Source organism: Parus major, chromosome Z (assembly GCF_001522545.3).
Source record: "Parus major isolate Abel chromosome Z, Parus_major1.1, whole genome shotgun sequence".
Lineage (NCBI taxonomy): Eukaryota > Metazoa > Chordata > Aves > Passeriformes > Paridae > Parus > Parus major.
Window position 1 is genome coordinate 52,931,940 of NC_031799.1, and position 8,991 is coordinate 52,940,930.

The 8,991-nt window shown below is 49.7% G+C and overlaps 1 protein-coding gene across 5 annotated transcripts in view; it reads right to left on the reverse strand.

Annotated features, from left to right (window-relative positions):
* The window catches only part of SEMA6A (semaphorin 6A), a 126,453-nt gene extending 118,902 nt beyond the window's left edge, over window positions 1-7,551 (reverse strand). For 2 of the 5 annotated variants that reach the window (XM_015652527.3, XM_015652526.3), the window contains exon 1: window positions 6,910-7,547. The gene's annotated coding sequence lies outside the window, so the exon portion shown is untranslated. Of the gene's footprint in view, window positions 1-5,133; window positions 5,198-6,909 lie in introns of those variants that run through there. The other 3 variants (XM_015652530.3, XM_015652528.3, XM_033520306.1) reach the window with 3 other exon arrangements.
* Window positions 7,552-8,991: the final 1,440 nt, after the last annotated feature.

Here is an 8,991-nt window from a genome sequence, read left to right on the forward strand (position 1 = left end):
TCCCAAGGCACCCCAACACTATCTGAGGCACTGAAACTATGGCAACCGAATAAGAAAGCAGCTTCCATGATTAATAGATGAAGATCCCAGCGACAGTGCCTGGTTAGGCCATAATTCAGGAATGCAGGAGGAATTAGCATAGAATCCATCTCAATCTACCAAGAAAAAGTAGATTTTGAAAGGCATCAACAAAACCACATTTTTTTTCTGCAGATAAAAAAGAAAAACCCACAAAAAAAAACCCAAACAAAAAACCCCTATGGAACTATAAACTGTTCAAAATCCCATTAACATTTCAATGAATGGCTGCCTCAAGAGCAAGTAATGGATAAATGTTCATGAACAATGGTGAAGGGAGCAACATAGGAAATTTTCTATTCAAGTATGAAAGCCATATGAAGAATACTCAATATATAGAACATCAGAATGAAACTGAGCAGCCATAGATAAGAAAGTAGAAATAATGTTTGCTGCAGTCAAGTTGGACACAGTTTTTCCCATTGTGTTGCGAATTGCTACGGGAGAGTATTTTTTCCATCTACTGAACTGGAACACCTGACCATATCTGTTACATACTCTAAACATTTGTGTTATTAGAAGGTCCTGAGTCTATCAGGGTCATTGCAAAATCAATTACAGTTAAGAATACCTTTTCTTTTTAAGCACATAATGAAACTTCTGCTATTATCACCAGTAAAAGTACTAGTAGAGTAGTCTTCATCCAACTAGATGTTCTCAGACTGAAGTGAAAAGGCATGACAAAAATATTGTTTATTTCCTTCCACTTCTATAAGCATTAGGTTTTCAGCAAAGACAACTGGTCACAGAGATCACAAGAACACAGGAATGCTCTTTTCTTTGCCTGCTTTATTGAAAGGGTGTAATGCTGCAGTTAAGGCATGGCTCTTCCTGGGAAGGGTGAGGAAGATGATGCCAAAGGCATCCTGAGAACAGGGCCCATGCTGCCCTGTCAGAGAGGTGCAGCAATGCTGTGGACCTGCCCCTGGAAACAACTTCAGAACTGAAGGCATATTGCCAAAGTGTATCGCTGTAGGAAGCTCCTCAGTAGCCGTTTTGTCAGTAGCTAAAAAAAATAACAACAAAACAAACCAAAAACCTGCCACTAACAAAATTGGTATGGAGCAGTCCACGATACATGAATTTCAAGTATGTTATATAAATACTTTACATAGAAGTGCCTATTATTAACAATATTTTTAAAAGAAAGGTCATCACTGAATGTAGTGAATTACCATATGTCTTCACTCTAGAGATACAGCAACTGGCAGTTCTGTTAATAGCTGGTTTATCTACTTTATTTTACATCTCTATTTCAGCCACTAAAGAAATTTCCCCCACTCTGGTGCATAGGGAAAAACTTCTTTCTTACAAAAAAGACTCTGTATTCACATCAAGCATATTACGCCCCTCCTTTGGGCTGATAAACAACTACAGTTCTATGCTAGGAAGAACTTCATGAGATTTTGCAGCAAATTACAGGAAAATTAATCCAGGATTTTTCTCACCTTCCTTCTTTTCTGAAAGCTGGTTTGCTGTTTTGGGGTTTTTTTTGTTTGTTTGTTTCTGTTTTGGTTTTTTTTCTGTTTAGGTGAATTCTACTCTTTTTTATTAAACTACAGCCAGAATTAAACTTTAGATTTCAGAGGGCATAGACCTGAAATTTATATTCATTTGATGCATGAAAGCTGAGGGCATGATTATTTTATGGGGGGAGCATATATCTCATATCCCCTTCCCTATTTCCAGAGCTAGCAGCCTTTATAAGAAATGACAGAAACTGTGAATGTTTCTAGGTATGCCTGTCTTTCAAAGAACCCTTCCTAAGACTTCCAGAATACCCTAATTTTGTACTTCTTTTCTGTTTTTTCTCTCCCTCCGTTCCCATACCACATTTAGTTTTGAATCCTTTCACATCTTCCGGAGGCTAAAACAAAATAGGCAAACAAGAAGCTTGCGAGCTCCACAAGACACACAGGAGCTGTGATACCTAAAATTATAACACGGTAGGTGGCACTCTTCCCTTTAAAACCTAAAGCTGTGCCTTGGGCATGTGCTGCCATATTGATGTGTTGCAATCAAGACCCAAAACCAAAGCAACCCTCACCATGGATAATTAGAGATCTCTTAACACTGCAGAAACATAAACACTCAGTTATTTCCATGGCCATGGGTAACAGAGCACATAAAGAAAATAGCGACATACAAACTCTGCTCTGCCAGGTTTGTGCTTGAACTGGAGTAGTCCACTTTTATCTTCACAGACCCTATGCACATCTAAGCCGTTCCTCACTCAGGAGGACTGGTGCAACATGCCAAAAATAAAAATACTCCTTTAGAGATCTGTCAGGCTCAGGTCCAGGCCTTCCCCTAGCTGCTCACTTCTGCATTATAACACTGTTCATGGCTGCTGTATGCTGTTGGTCAGCAGACTCTCTGCTACTGACTTCTATCTTACTGCCAAAATGTCTCACCCACCTAAGAATAATCCTGATACACAGAATTTGTGAGCATAAAATGCTCAAGTGGTTGCCAGTAAAAAGCATTACTTATCACTCATTTTTCTGTTGCCCTGTCAAACAAAGCTTGTCACAATGTGTTGGATGTGACTTGCTCCATGACACACAGATCTAGGTCTGACTTAACATTAAGGATCAGTCCAGACCAAATGTACTCACAGGATAGTTTCAGGTCCTTAGCAAGTATTGATTCCCAGCAGAGAACAGTATTTTCAGTTAGGGGTTTAAACACAAAAAAAAAGTCACATATAAGTAATATTTCAGCCAACTGCGTTTACTCTCAGAAAATTACTCCAGCAGGCAAGGCCTTCCTGGGTCAGCAAAGCTAACTTGGGTAAATGAGACTGCAAAAGGGGAGGGCTAAATATTTACTTCATCAATAAATGAACAGTAGGAGGTCAAATACTGCAGCATCTGTATCAAATTAGGATAGTGAAAACTTCTGGTTTAGTACATTTCAACTTCTCGAGCACATGCTGCATCCAATATAAATTCAGGGTTGTTTTCCAGAATTTACTGGCTTGGTTTTTTTCAGCACTCTGCTATAGTGTATGGAAATCAGGTACTATGCACAAAGCATTTATTTCAGTAGTATAACAATGTGTTCCTGCAAACAAGCTGGATGTGAGACATGTATTAGCTCAGGTCAATTTAATCCTAAAACATTTTATGCCTCCCCTGCTGTAAACCGTGTGAGCCCCTTTCATGTGTATTTGTGTATGGCTCTTCAAAACAAGATGACAAATTTCTCCTTCCCTTCACAAAACACGCACAAGCAAGTTCACAATCACCTACTTCCATTCTAATGCAAACAATTCTAGTCTGAATTTCTCACAGGTCATTAATTTGATCTCTGTCCTTCCCTTTTTTTCTCTTTTTTTTTTTTTTTTTTTTTTTTTTGTTTTCTTAAATTCCTTTCAAAAATTTAATGAAGGCAACTCCAGGTTCTTAACCTGATCCACCTCCTTCTTCAGTCTTAAACACCGGTAACTGAAATCTTCTATTTGCAAAGGCAAAGAAGGGACTATGGCTAATACTCACTTTGATCTTCAAGCAGCTAGAAATGTTAACTAGCCATCTTCCTCATAGATGTCAGTGCCCAATTATTTTTTGATTCAAGTAGTATGAGTTCAGTAGATAAGGTTGGTTTGCCATTAAGTAAGAATGTACAGTTTTCAAGACTAACAGAACACACAGAACATCTGTGACTACCTGCTTTGTAGTCCCTGAAAGCATTCACTCACTCTTCAAGCGTTTGGTGCCTAGTACATGAAAAGCAAATGTTGCAAATATACATTACAGTAGTACTTACTATCAGTATTACTTACTGTTTTAAATTTTAGCATTTAGGTAGAAATGTTATCTGAATGAGCTGCTCCTGAACTAAGCTTCATGAATACCAGAGATTTTCTCCAGTGAAGAGCGCTGAAGAACAGAAATCAACTTTTTTATGCATATGAAATTATTTGGCTTTAAAGAGAGTTAGTTCTCTCCATCTTGTAACTTATGAGAAGCTACCATATTAAAACCAGGCTCCTAATAGATAAAGGGATACCCTAGATGGTGGAACACCTTGGCAACTGTACTTCTTTAATAGTGACAAACCCTGCTGATCCTATGGAATCACGTACTTGCTTTCAACCATGATCAAGGCAATTCCATGAAGAAATAATTTGCTGGAGCAGACTTGAATTTCCTCACAATACACTAGAACAGTCTCATTTTTTAAAAAAATAAAAATTAATAATATAAAAAAAGCCAACCACAGCAAGATCATTTTGTGTTTCTAATCTGAAAAAAATGGCAAAGGAAACCCTGAACATGATAACAGCTGCATAAATCTTACCTCCATAAGAATCTGTTTATGGATTTACTCCACAAATCTCTTACTTTGAGAGAAAGCTACAAAATCTCAAGTGACTTTTTAGAATTGAATTTTGAATCAAAAGAGCCTGACTGCAATGGACTTTGTCATACTGATGTCAAAAGATTTAATCACCAAGTAAAGAATACTTGGATGAGAATGGTTTACTGGATGACACTTAAATTAAATGAATGCAAACCAAAAGCAGTCACTGAATTAATTGTTGCAAAGACAGTGGGGAAAACCACACCTTTAACTACTATCTTTGAGGTCATGTTAGTAATTATATCGTTGCTGGATGGTACAAAACAAGTTAGCAGAATCTGTGTCAAATAATAAGCCACTTCACGTAGCCCTGTGAGAGAAAATGGTTGTGGACACTTAGCACTTCGTTATTTACAACATCGGCATCCTGTGTGTGCGTCTTTAGAAAATGAAGCATCCACCTTGCTTGCAGCGCAAGGAATTACTATCTTTTGCGGTTTATCACACAGCTAACTAAAGCCTTTAATTTTTGGTGTTCCATCAGTGAAATAATTTTCTGCAGCAGCTAAACATCCGTGCTGCACAGACGCTGGCACAAACGTGCATGTTTACAAACTTCTAAAGCGGCAATTAGCTCGGGAGAGGAACAGGAGAACAAATTATCCCCTGAGCAAGCGGCCAAAGCTAGAAAAAGACAGAGATAGATTTGCTTAAGGGAAATCCAGCAGTTACTGCCTTGCGACTCACCCTGGGATGAGCCAAGCAGGACAGAGGCGGTAGCGACAGAAGGGCATCTCCACTGCAACTGGCCAGGCTGCAGCCTCAGCCTCATCCCCGCTGCCCCCGTCAGCCCTCTATCCGCACGCTGTCCGGTCCACCCCCGGGACCGCCCCCCTTGGACAGCCAGGCAGTCAGGCACGAAGAAAGGGGCGGTGGGACGGCCGAGCCCTCGCAAGAAGCAGGTACTTTCTTCACGCCTGATGGAGACCCAAACTTCTCACTGCCCTCCCTGGCGGCGGAGCGAGGGGCGGTGCTGACCCTCGGCCGCCCCAGGGGCTGCCCGAGCCCCCACCGCCACCCCCGTGCCTCGGCGCCGTAACTCAGACGGAGGCACAGCCTCCCTCAGCTGCCCTCAGCTGGGAGCCTTCCCTGCCCGTGCAGATAAGGGGACAGGGTGTGTGCGTGCAGGGTGAAATGCCTTCCCTGCTCAGCATCCCTTCCGCTCAGCATCACCCTGTTCCCTGCTCGGCACCCCTCCCCACCTCAGCTTCTGCGGCACGAAGGAGCCCCGCTCCCGGTACCCGCCCGGCACCCCGCCGCTGGCCCCAGCGGTCCGCGGCGGCGTGCGGCGTTCGCGGGGCGCCGCTTCGCCAGCCCGCAGCCCCTCCTGGAAGGCCTTGTTACTCGCCATTAAGAAAACTTTCTCTTTTCCACCGTTTCTCCCATTTGGCCCGGAGCCCGAGGGCGGAGAGGGGCTGAAGGATAGACAGGGCGAGCGCTGGGCGGAGGGACAAGGAAGAGTTGCGCTGCCTCGCACGGCTTCCCGCCGGCCGGAGGGCCACCGAGGGGACCGGCCTTCCTCAGCCCGTCTGCCTGCGCTCCCCCAGCCAAGGAAAAGAGGCTCGGCATAGACACCGGCCCGCGGGGAAGACGCTTGAGACGCCCGGCAGAAAGGGGCGGGGAGCATCCCTACCCCAGAGCCACCCTTGGCGGGGCTGAGGGAGGGCAGCCGGCTGTCCACCTTGGCCGGGGCCAGGGCGAGGAGAAGGCGGCCACAGTCCATGGGGAGCGGGCGGGGAGGTGAGCCCGCGGCCCCAGCCCACGATCGCGAACAAAGCCCGCGGCTGCGCCTAGGGCTGCTCCACGGAAGAAGTTGCCTCGATTCCCGGCCACTTCCCCCAAAAACCAGCGCCAGCCTCGGGAAAAAAAAAAAAACAAAAAACCAACAACCAATAAATGAATACATCGGTCGCGACCCAAGCACACAGCGGGAACAGCAGAGACGGCGGTGTTACGCCTCTACACGGAGCGCCCACATAGTTCTTGTAACAAAGACCCCACCACCCAGCCCCACACGATGCCCAGAGGCCCCGGCCCCGGCGTCCCGCGGCCGCCCGGCTCCCCACGGTGCCCGGGAGACCCCTTGCCAGTAAGCGTTCGGGGATGGGATGCGAGGAGCCCCAACACGGCGCATGCAAGCCGTGCCAAGGGCTAGGGGAGGGAGGATAACATGTTAGGCAATTGGGGGTGAGGGGAAGAAAAAGAGTGGCCAAATAAAAAAGGGAAAAGAAAGACGAAGCCACGAGATGCCGGGAAAGTGACAACAGCGAGCGCAGCGTGTGCACTTGCGGGCGGCTCTCCTCCTCCCTAGGCGCTGCAAACGATGTCGAGACAGAAGGCAGCAGCCCGTCTCAAACCACACACCACCCTCGCTCCTTCCGAGCCTGCCGGGCGATCCGGGAGCCTTCCCTTCCACGCAAATCCCAAAACATAAGGTAGGGTATGGACAGGGGAGTACTGTACCTTTTCGGTGCATGTATCTGAGCAGCTAGAGGACAACTAGCTGATGTAGTGTCCCATTTAGTAATCCATTTTAGGGGATCTCTCTGGGAAACTGGAGCCACTCTCTCCTTTGCAATCCTTTGTCATTACTACATGTGTGCTTCCTGGGGGATGGTATACTTAGTATTTCTACTTTCTGAATTGCAAACGCAATTTGTTCATTTCCAGTGATGGGCGAAGAGGGGACTGATCAGAGAGAAGAATTAAAAAAGAAAAAAAAAAAGAAAAAAAAGAAAAAAGGAAAAAAAACCCAAAAAACAACCGCGTTAGCAACTCCTCTCCAGACCCAAATTCCACTACGGTTCCACTCCAGTAAGTCCCCTTCAGTCGAGTCTCGGGAGGTAAGTCATTTCGGGGTCTCCTGGTCCCTTTCTACCAAAAGTGCTCCCGGTGTGACGGCTGCTTCAGGAAAACTCCGAGGCTGGAAGCACTCGCTGTGCCACGGCAGGAAAGCGTAGTCGCTGCTCGCCTCGAGCTGCCGGGCATTGGACTGTGCGCGGCGAGGACGTGGGAGCCGCTGCCCCTCTCTCTCTCTCTCTCTCTCTCTCTGTCCCTCTCCCTGTCTCCCGCCGCTCTCCCGCCGCTGCCGCTCCGTCTCCCGCCGCCCGCCCGCTGTCCCCGGGACGCGGCTCGGCCGGCGGAGGCGGAGACAAAGCCCGGACTGGAGCGCGGCGGGCGGGCGGACGGGCGGGCGCGCCCCGCTCCTCGCCCCGCCCCGCCCCTCCCGCCGCCACGGGCGGGGCACGCGCGCAGCAGCCCCGCCCCGCCCGCGGTGGGCGGGCCCCGGGGGCGGGCCTGAGGCGGGGCGAGGCGTGAGGGACCCTCGGCGGGGCGGTGGGGGGCGGCTGCGCGGCGCTCGGGGGCTGGCTGTCGGCGGCGCTGCCGCCAGCGACACCATCGAGCAGGTGTCTGCGGAGGGGACTCGCCGGCCCCGGCCCTCGCCCGTCGCCTCCGAGCTGTCGCCGCCTCCAACCATCACGGTGACTGCGCGCTGGCGGTGCGCGGAGAGGCGGCGAGGGGCGGGGAGACGCCCGCGGCAGCGACGGGAGCACAGTGCGGGACACGGGCAGCCGGCTGCAGGCCCCCGAAGGACTCGCCGCTTCTCCGCGGGATCCGGAGCGGCAGCGAAGCCCGTCGTACGGGGCCGGGCCGGGCTGTACTCCCTTGGGCGCATCCCCGGTTGGGGGGAGCGGGGACGGGGGCCGCAGCTGGCGGCTGGCCGTCCGCTTGTCGCCTTTTCCCTCTTCCCACCGTCTCAGTCCCGCCTCGGTGGTCGCTGGCTGCGCTAATCCCTGTCTCGGATCCGATCCAGCCGGGAGCAGGAGCAAGCGGCGCTAATACATTAATCCTCCCTCTCCTCGTCCCCGCGCCGAGGCCCCCCGCCGCTGCCGCCGGCAGTAATCCCCCCGGCCCGGCGGCCGGGCGGTGCGGGGGCCGCGCCGGGCAGCGCTCCCCAGCCGCCGCGCTCTCGGCACTGCGTCCCCCCGGCGGGAGGCGCGGAGGCTCCGCCGCGCCGGTACACCCCGCCGAGGCGCTCGGCCCCTGCCCGCCGACGTCCCGTCGGGGGCCCGAGTCACTGGCCCCTGAATCTGGCCCTCCGCGCCCTCGTGCTTCCCGCTCTGCCCGGCCCCCACTTCTCCCGCGCCCCGCTGACCTCTCAAAGCATCGGGGCTGTGACGGACAGACTGCGGGAGCGGGCTAACACTGTAAACCCTGAGAAATAGCTCAAAGTCGGTGAGGTGGAGATCCGCGTGCTCGTTTCTTCGACAGCGGCATGCGATTCCTCATGAGTTTTAACTGTGATTTCCATCCTCTAGATCTCACCGGAGTTAAGGCTGCAAGGAGAGCCTCTAGTTGTTTCAGCGCGAAGGTATCTTGTTTCCAGGGGGTTAATTTACATGAGCAATTGCTTTAACATGATTTATACTTTTTTTTCCCCTAACCAGATAAGTGAAAGGACAGAGTGCGACTAGAATTGCTGTCAGGTCAAGAAGTGTGGCATTAAAATTAAAATAATTACTTGTTTATGACAGCTGGTTTTTT